General features: G+C 40.8%; 1 protein-coding gene across 10 annotated transcripts in view; it reads left to right on the forward strand.

Annotated features, from left to right (window-relative positions):
• Positions 1-6,580, forward strand: part of PLA2G2C (phospholipase A2 group IIC) — a 98,820-nt gene that overhangs the window by 63,753 nt on the left and 28,487 nt on the right. The window lies entirely within an intron of this gene.

Below are 6,580 nucleotides of genomic sequence, written 5' to 3' on the forward strand. Positions count from 1 at the left end.
GGGGATGGTTAGGGAAGAGGGACCTCTCCTGAGAATAACCATAGAAAGAGTAAAGAACATACTCATGGCTCCCATTTCTGTATTCCTTTCCAGTTATCAAAGGTTTATGGAGACAGCTGTTAATGGAGTCACAATGGGTAGAACATTGATATAGATGGGGAAACTGAGGCTTAGAGCAGGAAGTGACTTGTCCAAGCTCATTGAGGTGGCAGCAGCAAGGACAAACACCCAGACCTCCAAACTCTAAGTCCAAAATAACAAGATCTTGAATAATAAAGGCTCTGTGGAAGTCATTTAGCCCAGTGATTGTCTTGGGACCCTTTTGTATTCTTTTAAATATTATTTTGTTTTCTCTCAATTACATGTAAAAATAATTTTTAGCATTTATTTAAAAATTTTTTGATTTCCAAATTGTTTCCCTCCTTCCCTCCTGAGGTGGTAGGCAGTCTGATATAAATTTAACATGTGTAGCCATGTAAAACAGTTTTCATATTAGTCATTTTCCCATTACACTTTTTTAAAACCCTTACCTTCTGTCTTGGAAGCAAGGCAGAAGAACAGTAAAAGTGAGGCAATTAGGATTAAGTGACTTGCCTAGGGTCATACAACTAGGGATTATTTGAGGCAGCATTTAAACCCAGGACCTTCTGTCTCTAGACCTGTCTCTTTATCCACTGATCCACCTAGCTTCCCCTAACAATAGGACTTCTTCTCCCCAAATCCTTACCTTATCAATTAAAAAAAATTTTAACCCTTACCTATACAAACAATATTGTATATTGGTTCTAAGGCAGAAGAGTGGTAAGGGCTAGGGCACTGGGGTGAAGTGACTTGCCCAGGGTCACACAGCTGGGAAGTGTCTGAGGCCAGATTTGAACCTAGGACTTCCCATCTCTAGGCCTGGCTCTCAATCAACTGTGCTACCCAGCTGGCCCTTTTTGAAGACCCTCAAGAACCTCTGCTTAGTAGGTTATGTTTATCAATCTTTCACATATTAGAAATTAAAACACCTTTGTTTTTATTATAAAAATAGTTCAGAATTCCTGGATTCCATGACAGGATCTCACAGTGCTCCCTGGACCACACTCGGAGAATCCCTGCTAGGGTCCAAACTTCACATTTTTTTATTAAAGAGGAATCGGAAGGACAAAGAACAGAAGTAACTTTCCCAAGGCCACACGGCTAGTAATTAGTAAATAAGAATTCCAGTTCCACACCTCTGACTTTGTACATCACTCCACCCCAATCTCTTAGCATGTTACTTTCTCCCTGTAGTTAGCTGGAATGAATTGTTCTTGTTTATTAAAACACATCCGAGATGCTAGGTGGCAGAGTAGATAAGAGCCCTGGACCTACGTCAGCAAGACCTGGGTTCAACCCTTACTTCAGACACTTGCTAGCAGTGTGAATCCAGGCAACTCAAAACTTTTCTGAAACTTGATGTTCCTATCTGTAAAATGGGAACAACAACAACAATACCTTACAGGGTAGATCATAAAATCATTTGGGGGAATTGAAAGGATCTTAGAAACCATTCATCTTATCTAACTCCCTCATGTTGTAGATGAGGATACTAAGGGCCATAGAGTTTGAATGTCTTTCCTAAAGTTGATAGGTAGTATAGTGCAGTAGACAGGGCTCCAATCTTAGAGTCAGGAAGACCGGGGTTCAAATTCCACCTTAAATACTTACTAGCTATATGATCCTGAGCTAGTCATTTAGTCAGTATGTGCCTCAGTTTCTTCATCTGTAAAATGGGAAAGGAAGAAAACCTAATGACCTTTAAGATCCCTTCTGGCCTCAACTCTATGATCCTATGATCAGTAAGTAGTGGATAGGTAGTGAAGGACTTTGAGTTAGCAAGGCCTGAGTTCAAATCCTGCTACATACACTCCCCAGTTGGGTGATTCTGTACAAGTCACTTAACTTCTCTCAGCCTCAGTTTCCTTAACTATAAAATGAAGATAAGCTCCTGCCTCTCAGGATTGTTGTGAACTTCAAGTGAGTTAATATGTGTAAAGTAATTTGTAAATCTTAAAGTACTGTATAAATTCTGACTATCATCATCATCATCATCATTATTAAAGTGGATTTGAACCCAGGGCCTCTGACTACAAATCCTTTTCCCATTATGCTACATTGCCCCTTATAAGGATCAACTGAACTAATACACACACAGTGCTTTTCAAAACACTATATCATGTCCTTTTAGCATTTTTATTTACATCATTATTGAGATTACCTTTAATTTCAGGAAAATTGGACATGGGTTATTGGTTACTGTGTGATCTTAGGCAAGTCACTTAACCTTAGGTTATACATCAGTTTCCTAAATTATAAAATGGTAGAGAGTGAGAGAACCTAATGACCCCCCATTCCTGTGGTTTTTTCCCCTACCAGAACTGTCCTGATACTCAGGCTCTCAACTAATTACATGAAGAATCAGAGGTGAATATATATAGATGATATCTTTAATTTTTTTTTAAATAAACCCTTACCTTCCATCTTGGAATCAATACTGTGTATTGGTTCCAGGGCAGAAGAGTGGTAAGGGCTAGGCAATGGGGGGTTAAGTGACTTGCCCAGGGTCACATAGCTGAGAAGAGTCTGAGGTCACATTTGAACCCAGGACTTCCCATTTCTAAGCCTCTCAATCCACTGAGCTACCCAGCTGCCCCTAGATGATGTCTTTTAAACTGATGGAGTCAATGGATTTCTTCATTAACCTTCAAAGAATGAATTTTGTTTTGCTTGCTTCTTGAAAAAACAAATGTTCCTAAAGTGCTCACTGGGTTAATTTCTGCTAATGTCTAGATAACTGTTATAATTTCATAGATGCCAGATATAGATGACCACTGGTTTGAGCTGAGAGCTGAATGAACCATTGTTTTTTGTTTCTCCTTGTTTTCATGAAAGTTGATGCTGTTTATGATTCCATATTCCCCACACAGAAATTATAGATCCAAAAAATTCATGTATTTCCCTCTTGTGAATTTGAGAAGTTATTTTTTGCTTGTTTTCTCATTTGTTTTCAGGCAGAAAAAAACTGTACTGATACAGAACCATATCAGAGATTGTAGAGTTGTAGAACCTGGAGGACCCTTTGTATCTTGAGATTCACAGCATCCATTGGAAGGATTCTTAGGATACAGAATGTCAGAGCTAGAAAAGATCTTAGAACATCGATTATCAGAGCCAAGAGGAAATCTTAGCACCATGGAGAGTTAATTGTTAAATTCTGAGTGTGAGCATTTACAGCTCAGAAATCAATGAGCAAACTCTACAAATCTGGGTTTGATTGATTGTTTTATTGATCAGCTCTGCTTAAGGAGGTAATATAGAAAATGAAAATAGGGTGGATTAAACTGAAAAGTGGGTCATGGGCACATTTCCCCACCTTCCCTGGAAAGCCTGTCATTAAACATTTACCAGCACATCCCTGCTTAGAATAGTAAATTTCAGAGTTGGGAAGGGACCTTAGAACATAGAATGTCAGAATAGAAAATGATTTTAGTTCATAGATTGTCAATGGTGGTGGTAGAACAAAGAAGTTAGAATTAGAAGGAACCTTTGAGATCATCTACTCCAAACCTTTCATTTTAGAAATGAGGAAATTATCAGTCTGTGTACAGGTTATAGCACTAAAATGAGATTTTTTGAAAGGAGAAAAGTATATATTGTCATTTGCCAAAAAAACCATCTTGATTTTAGATCATGTTCAGTTTTTATGCAAACTATATTTTGGGAGAAATCATGGCATATATTCAAACCAACACAGCAATAATGAAAAATTACATTGGCAAAATTGGTCAGACTTAATGAGTAAAAGCCAAGTGACTAAATTATCATTGAAATGGGAGTTGCCTCTGTTTTCCCATTGGGAGACTTTTTCAGAGGTTTTTTTTTTTTATGCCTAGTAGATGGGTAGAATTGATTACAGTATTAGGATAAAAGGTACATTGTCAACTCCAGAGAGTTGTTCCTTTCTCAGTGGGTCTCCAGGGAGTTTTTAAATCCAGTTGTAAAGGACAGGCTTGTGGTAAACAGGGAAAAGGGCCAAATTTGGAGAGAGAGGAGATGGGTTCCAATGGCAGCTTGGCTATGGGATCTTGGCTAAGGCACTTCCTCTTTCTGGGTCTGTAAAATGAAAGTGGTTGTATTTAATAATCTCTTAGATCTAGATGAGCATCTAAGGTGCTTAGTAGGAGATGGGGGAGGAATAGAACAAACATTTATTAAGCACCTACCATGTGCCAGGTATTGTGCTAAGTGCTTTACAGATATCTAAGTTGATCCTCATAACCCTAGGAGATATGTGCTAGTACTATTTCCAGGCGATGGATGGAGAAACTGAGGCTGAAAGTTCAGAGGCTTACCTGCCCAGGATCACTCAGCTAGTGTCTAAGGCTGGGTTTGAATTTAAGTCCTTTGACACCAGGCCCACCACTCTATACATTGGGCCATTCTAGCTGCCATAGGTCTCACTGATTTTCCCAGTTAAGAAAAGAAAATTGACTTGCATGAATTTTATTGAAAAATAGTGATGCCCAAATTAACCAGAAAGTAAAATATCTTATTTACTTAGGGCTAGATGGCCCTGTCTTTTATTCCTCCCAATCCTTTCACCCATAAACCCAAAATATTCTTCTACTATCCCTTAGCCAATGAAAGAAACTTCCCAGAAATTCCCTAGCATGGATGGGAATTGGTGGGATTCAAGAGTGGGCAGAAACAGGTCAGGAGGGATGGCTTGATTGGGATCATCCTACATGGACATACAGCCATGTGGTTTTAGCAGATGATTACTATAGCCATATGACCCTGGGCAAATCACTTCATTTCTGATCCTCAACTCCCTTATCTGTAAGATGGGGATGACAGTCCTTCAGTTACTTATCCTTTAGGTTTCTTATAGGGCTGGTATTTTACCAGTTATTCTCAAAATGGGAGTTATTACTAATGTCTATTAGACCCCAAACTTTGTATATTCTGGGGGAATGTGGATTGTAGGAGGGGAAGAAGACAAGTGTCCTCTTGCCACAAGGAATCTGGAAAGTACACAAATTGAGGGCTTTGCCCTTTGAGCTCTCATTTTGTTGGAAGATAGGACAATGGATCTGCTGAATTGGAGGAAATGTTGCCTCCCTGCCTCCTTTATCTCACTTTGTATAAAGCTGCTGAAATGGAATGTTAGTATTCTGGGGTATTTGGCTTCTACATCTGAAAACTCTGTTAGAGATGGCAGATGAGCAAACGATGAGGCTGAATGGTCCAGGTCGGATTTCTGGTGCAGAGCAGTGAACAACCCATCCCTGGCCTCATGGCTCTACTCATGTCACTGCTCCTCTCAGGATTTGAACTGAAACAGGATCAAAGCACATGGGGTGAGCTGGGGTTCAGCAGCCTGGCTTCAGACATACCTCTGTTCCCTCCAAGGCTGACTACCATGGCTCCCACTCCTGTTCAAAGGGAAAGCACTAGACCAGGGATAGCAGAGAGGAGACTGAGTGACCCTTGACTTGGAGAGGGTGAGGTGGGACAGAGAATGTGCTGAGATTACCCACCATCTGCTCATGAGAATTTTTTGGATCATAAGCAATGAGTCACTTCTATGTCATACTGTTCCTTCTGTTGCCGATACCTAGCTTCATCCAAGTGTGCATGGGAGTATGGCAGGCCACCAGGTCATCATACCTGATGTGGTCTTCATTGGCGCATCTCTAGAGGGTGACTTGAAGCAAAACCCTTCCCCTTTCTGAGCACCCTATCCCCACCCCTTCCTCAGCTGCATAGTGAGAAGATGGGGATTGGAAGATGTCTAGGAGTCCCTTCCTGTTTTAGATTCTATGATCCTATGAAGGGCAGGCTGCCACAATGGCTCTCCCAAGGGGTTCACATCCATCCTATGTTTGGTGGGCCTAACATCTTTAGCACGTGCACGATGGCCTAACACCAAACCCCTTTTTGGGGGAGAGAAGTGAACAGAGCTATTCCAAGGGGCCTCACTGACCTTGGTCAAGCCCTCCAGTCATCTCCCTCTGGTCAGGGAGAGGTAAACCATTCTGTAAACTCAAAGATATATAGACTAGCTGTGGCTGGCACATCCTCATGTTTATCCTTCTGATCTTTAGATACCAAGATAAAGCTCCTAATCCTCACCATCGACAGAGTGAGTTCTTTTTCCAGTCTTTGTATCATCGTTGCAGACCCATCTACACATTCTTGCTTACTTCTCAAGTGACCAAGAGCATGGTGAGGGGGGAGCATAGCACAGGACAGAAAGAACAATGGAGTAGAAGGCTTACCATCATATCTTTGCCTCCAGAGGAAGAACCATAAACCTCCTCAGAGGGTAAATGGCACAAAGGACCTCTCAGATGAGGGGAGATGCTCATCCCAGCCTACCCTGCGACAGTTTCTTATTCTAAATATTTGGGTTAAGTACTAAGCTCCATTGTTTCTATCTGGCAGAAGGAAGCTAGCTCTGACTGATCAAGAACTTTGAGTTTGAAACTTGGCTCTGATTCTTAATAGCTTTGTGACTTTAGACAAGTGTCTTCTCTTCTCTGGGCCTTAATTC

The sequence above is a fragment of the Monodelphis domestica genome, chromosome 4 (genome assembly GCF_027887165.1).
Source record: "Monodelphis domestica isolate mMonDom1 chromosome 4, mMonDom1.pri, whole genome shotgun sequence".
NCBI lineage: Eukaryota > Metazoa > Chordata > Mammalia > Didelphimorphia > Didelphidae > Monodelphis > Monodelphis domestica.